Source organism: Salmo trutta, chromosome 20 (genome assembly GCF_901001165.1).
Source record: "Salmo trutta chromosome 20, fSalTru1.1, whole genome shotgun sequence".
In the NCBI taxonomy this organism is placed as follows: domain Eukaryota; kingdom Metazoa; phylum Chordata; class Actinopteri; order Salmoniformes; family Salmonidae; genus Salmo; species Salmo trutta.
The window spans coordinates 12,872,049-12,878,810 of NC_042976.1; positions in this window are offsets into that span (position 1 = coordinate 12,872,049).

Below are 6,762 nucleotides of genomic sequence, written 5' to 3' on the forward strand. Positions count from 1 at the left end.
AACCATGTGTTTCATAGAGCTTGGTTAGCGCCTGGTTGTCCAATGGTTATTTTGCACATAACCTTCCCGCAACTTTCTGGGAATCAAATCAAATTCACATGCGCCAAATACAACAGGTGAAGACATTGCCGTAGAATGCTTACTTACAAGCCCTTAACCAACAATACAGTTTCAAGAAAAATAAGAGTTATGAAAATATTTACTAAATAAACTAAAGTTTTAAAAAAGTAACACAATAGAGTAACAATGTGGAGGCTATATACAGGGTGTACTGGTACCGAGTCAATGTGGAGGCTATATACAGGGGATACTGGTACCGAGTCAATGTGGAGGCTATATACAGGGGATACTGGTACCGAGTCAATGTGGAGGCTATATACAGGGGATACTGGTACCGAGTCAATGTGGAGGCTATATACAGGGGATACTGGTACCGAGTCAATGTGGAGGCTATATACAGGGGATACTGGTACCGAGTCAATGTGGAGGCTATATACAGGGGATACTGGTACCGAGTCAATGTGGAGGCTATATACAGAGGGCACTGGTACCAAGTCAATGTGGAGGCTATATACAGGGGATACTGGTACCGAGTCAATGTGGAGGCTATATACAGGGGATACTGGTACCGAGTCAATGTGGAGGCTATATACAGGGGATACTGGTACCGAGTCAATGTGGAGGCTATATACAGGGGATACTGGTACCGAGTCAATGTGGAGGCTATATACAGAGGGCACTGGTACCGAGTCAATGTGGAGGCTATATACAGGGGATACTGGTACCGAGTCAATGTGGAGGCTATATACAGGGGATACTGGTACCGAGTCAATGTGGAGGCTATATACAGGGGATACTGGTACCGAGTCAATGTGGAGGCTATATACAGGGGATACTGGTACCGAGTCAATGTGGAGGCTATATACAGGGGGTACTGGTACCGAGTCAATGTGGAGGCTATATACAGGGGGCACTGGTACCGAGTCAATGTGCAGGCTATATACAGGGGATACTGGTACCGAGTCAATGTGGAGGCTATATACAGAGGGCACTGGTACCGAGTCAATGTGCAGGCTATATACAGGGGATACTGGTAGCGAGTCAATGTGGAGGCTATATACAGGGGATACTGGTACCGAGTCAATGTGGAGGCTATATACAGAGGGCACTGGTACCGAGTCAATGTGCAGGCTATATACAGGGGGTACTGGTACCGAGTCAATGTGGAGGCTATATACAGGGGGCACTGGTACCGAGTCAATGTGCAGGCTATATACAGGGGATACTGGTAGCGAGTCAATGTGGAGGCTATATACAGGGGATACTGGTAGCGAGTCAATGTGCAGGGACGGGTACAGGTTAGTTGAGGTAATTGAGGTAATATGTACATGTAGGTAGGGGTAAAGGGACAATGCTAAGATAGTAAACAGCGAGTAGCAGCAACGTAAAAAAAAGGGAGGGTCAATGCAAATAGTTGAGGTAGCCAAATAGTCCAGACAGTTCAGCAGTCTTATGGCTTTTGGGTAGAAGCTGTTAAGGAGCCTTTTGGACCTAGACTTGGCGCTCCGGTACCGTTTGCCGTGCGGAAGCAGAGATAAAAGTCTATGACAAGGATGGCTGGAGTCATATACACCGCCTGATGTAGAGGTCCTGGATGGCAGGAAGCTTGGCCCCAGTGATGTACTGGGCTGTATGCACTACCCTTGCGGTCAGATGCCAAACAATTGCCATACCAGGCGGTGATGCAACCGGTCAGGATACTCATGATGGTGCAGCTGTAGAACTTTTTGAGGTCATGGGGACCTATGCCAAATCTTTTCAGCCTCCTGATGGGGAATAGGCGTTGTTGTGTCCTCTTTACAACTGTGTCAGCTTCTTTGTCTTGCTGACGTTGAGGAATAAGTTGTTTTCCTGGCACCACACTACCAGGTCTCTGACCTCCTCCCTATAGGCTGTCTCATCGTTGTCGGTGATCAGGCCTACTTCCGTTGTGTTGTCAGAAAACTTAATGATGATGTTGGAGTCGTGCTTGACCACTGTAAGGTTCTGTATTTATTTTCTTAGTCAACCTTATGGTCTGTTTTGTTATGTTCTTGAACGAAGCCCTGTTTCTTTGTGTTCTTGAACAAAGCCCTGTTTCTTTGTGTTCTTGAACGAAGCCCTGTTTCTTTGTGTTCTGGAACGTAGCCCTGTTTCTTTGTGTTCTGGAACGTAGTCCTGTTTCTTTGTGTTCTAGAACGTAGCCCTGTTTCTTTGTGTTCTTGAACAAAGCCCTGTTTCTTTGTGTTCTGGAACGTAGCCCTGTTTCTTTGTGTTCTTGAACGAAGCACTGTTTCTTTGTGTTCTTGAACGTAGCCCTGTGTTTCATTTTTGTTCATTGATTTCACCTGTGTTAGTTACTCACCTGGTCTCATCAGCTCCTTATTTAGTTCAGTTCATTCTGTTCGTTCCTTTGTGAGGTATTGTTCATTTTGACAAGCCTTTACTAAGCCTTTTCCTAGCTCGTTTGTGAGAACCAGCTATAGCCTTCAGTCCTAGTTTTGATTCACCTGCCTGTTTGTCTACCTGTGTATGACCATTGCCTGCCTGTGACCACGATTCCTGCCTTCTGGGAAGGTGAAATAAACACCTGCCTGTGAATCTATACCTTTTTCTCCCTGAGTATTAATTACAACCACGTAGTCGTGGGTGAACAGGGAGTACAGGAGGAGACTAAGCACGCACCCCTGAAGGGACCCCGTGTTGAGGATCAGCATGGCAGATGTGTTGTTGCCTACCCTCACCACCTGGGGGCAGCCTGTCAGGAAGTCCAGGATCCAGTTGCAGAGGGAGGTGTTTAGTCCCAGGGTCCTTAGCTTAGTGAAAGCTTGCTTGGCTTTGGAACATTCTCAGCACATTTAAGGAACTTGACAAAAAAAGGTTATTTTCTTACTTTATTTCATTACTTTAACAGAACGTTATATTTCATTTTGGTAATGTTCTCCAACTGGTTTGACATTGGAAATGTTCTCAAATACTGTAGTCAAGAGAATGTTAAGAAACAATGTTCTTCTGTGGGAATTTCAGTACTTCAGCATAACGTTTCCTTGTGGTTGTATTTAAAGTCATGTTGTCAGAACAATAAGAAAACGTTCCACAAAAACCACAAGAAAATGTTAGTAACGTTTTAAGAATGTTATTTAAAAACATTCATTCCGTTCTCAGCATCAACAAAACTCTCTCTAGCCTCGCTCTTGTTAAGTGTGTTCAGGTGTGTTGGCCACGCCCACTTATTGGAAATACCTGAGCTTAATGAATTCTTGTTTCCTTTGAAATGGGGTCTGTTTGAATAGACTAAAATGAACAGCTTTGTATCAGTTAAGAAAACATGGCATGCTAGCTCCATCCTTGTCATGCATTGGAGTAATTCCATGGATAGAGAACAGAAGATCATTAAAAGTCTTATTGAAACATTCAGTGGAAGGTTTAAGGAACCTCCCTGCAACCTAAAAATGAACATTCCCAGAACAGGCAAAATTTTCTCTTCCGTTCTCAGAACGTTCAAAAAACGGTCAGTTTTACCAGTCAGGAAACGTATGGCTTCATTCCCAGAACCAATGGGAAACTAAAATGTACATTCCCACAACTTCCAAGGAACCAAATGTACTAGCTGGATTGTCCCTTGCTCATTCAGGCCTAGCTAGTTAACTGCACATTGAAAAAGCTTTTCCTCGCAGAGGGAGAAAAAGGTGACAACAATGGACCCTAACACCTCCTCAACACAGAAACTCATGAGTTCCTTTTAGCTGGGGATGAACTGCAAATAAATGCTTTTGGATGTTACATAAGGGCCTACAGTATGTAATCTAAGATGATCAAATAAAACAAAAACCATTACAGTTCTACTCCAAACTGATGGTAAAAAAAAAAGAACCATGTATAAAATCTAGCCTATATTTTGTTGTCGTTTGCTTCTGAAAACAAACACCACACAAGAGATCATTCATACATAGCTACAGTATTGGGTTGTTCTATTCAATTTCAAACTGAGTGTTTTGAGGAAGCTTTAGAGGGGGAACAACAAAGGGAGTCTGAGATACAGTGCAGACTGTGAGGAACAAACAGTGACCAATATTAGATAATACCACACCAAGCCCCTTTGGTAACCAGGGTAAATACACGCTGACAGAAATTCAGAAACGCACCATGAACAGTATCATACACCAAGCCACCTGTCTCTTTCCTTTGAATTACCATTTGGTTATTTATGCATTTTCAAAGCTTGCGGCATAGTTAGGCCTTTGATGCGCACACCCCCCCCCCCCCCCCCCCCCGCTTTTTTAATCCTTTTTTGGTGGAGCACCTTGGCAGTATGAAAGGGGCTCCTAAAGGAGAGCAGAGTAATTCAGCTAGCGCGTCAGGATGGCTCCATGCTAGCCCAGGGATACGGTGGCGGGGAGCGTGGGGCGGGGAGCCAGAGAGAGAGCGAGTGCTAACCCAGGGGAAGACGCACAGCAGGGGCTCAGAGGGAAAGAAAGCGAGCCTCTGCGGCCCACTCTCCTCCAACTGTGCCTGCTTTCTCAAGGTCAATCACAGAGCCGGGTACACACACACATGTAGTAGCTGAGCGAGCACACACACACTCACAGACACACTCACACACACACACACACACACACACACACACTCACAGACACACACTCACACACACACTCACACACACGCACACTCACAGACACCCACTCACACACACACACAGACACACACTCACTCACAGACACCCACTCACACACACACTCACAGACACACACTCACAGAGCCGGGAACACAAACACACTCACAGAGTCACACACACGCAAACACACACAGCCGGGCACACACACACACACACACACACACACGCACACCCTGAGCACTAGACACACATTCACTCAGGGTAAAAAGAGAAGTGGCTCCCTGCATCTCTTTCTATTGTGACATAGCTACAATATAATACATCCACTATTGTGACATATCTACTATATAATATGTACACTATTGTGACATATCCACTATATAATATATCTACTAATGTTACACATCTACTATATAATATATCTACTATTGTGACACACCTACTATATAATATATCTACTATTGTGACATATCTACTATATAATATCTACTATTGTGACATATCTACTATATATCTACTATATAATATATCTACTATTGTGACATACCTACTATATAATATATCTACTATAGTGACACATCTAATATATAATATGTATACTATTGTGACATATCTACTATATAGTATATATATATATATACTATTGTGACATATCTACTATATAATACATCTACTATTGTGACATATCTACTATATAATATGTATACTATTGTGACACATCTACTATATAATATATCTACTATTGTGACATATCTACTATATTATATCTACTATTGTGACATATCTACTATATAATATCTACTATTGTGATACATCTACTATATAATATATCTACTATTATGACACATCTAATATATAATATGTATACGATTGTGACGTATCTACTATATAATATATATACTATTGTGACACATGTACTATATAATATATATACTATTGTGACATATCTACTATATAATATATCTACTATTGTGACACATCTACTATATAATATAGCTACTATTGTTACACATCTACTATATAATATGTATACTATTGTGACACATGTACTATATAATATATATACTATTGTGACATATCTACTATATAATATATCTACTATTGTGACACATCTACTATATAATATATCTACTATTGTGACACATCTACTATATAATATGTATACTATTGTGACACATTTACTATATAATATCTATACTTTTGTTACTTATCTACTATATAATATATCTACTATTGTGATATATCTACTATATAATATATCTACTATTGTGACATATATACAATGCAATATATCTACTATTGTGACATATCCACTATATAACAAAATCTAGTATTTATTAGCAGTCAAAATGTCAACCACGGGGTGATAAAAAGCTGATTATTCTAACACAGATGCACAGTGTATTTATGGTAATAGACCAAATACTTCTATTGATTATTGTGTGTGTGTATGTGATCACTGTGTTAGCTCGATTGTGAGGTTTTTTTCTGCATTTAAAGCCCACTAAGTCCCTCTTGTAAAAGATCATTTCACCTCTTGGTCAAAATTGTATTTTTTTCTCCTTTGGGGTTTTAGCCAAACAGCTGCAAATTCACCGTTGGGTCATTAACGAGGCAGGGTCAATTCCCCAAACAATGTGTTTCATGTCACAATAAAAAGCCGTTTTTTATGCCTTGTATCTGTAAAGCAGTATTAAACAGATAAAACACGTAGAAACAAGCATCTGGAGGATTATAAAAAGAATTGCCTTGATAAACTCACAGATCCACGGCAGAAGCGACACCCCCCTCTTGAACAGGCAGCAGGAGGTTGAGACTGGAAACCATGGGTCCTTATCCTGTACACTGTGATATGCTGCCCTCATCTGGACACAAAATATGCTGTCAGTAACCAGGCAAACCCAAATATAGTGGTTTTATACCGCCCTCTTGCTGTCTTGACAGAAATTTCACACATTTGAAGTGACATTAAGAAAAAAACAGTAACACCAACCATTATTTGCGTACCTATATGTATATTATTCTAAAATAATAACTGTCTGTCATGTTGTTGGTGCTAAAGGATCAATCATTTTCGCAACTGAAGTTCATAATTTCATTGTTGGAAA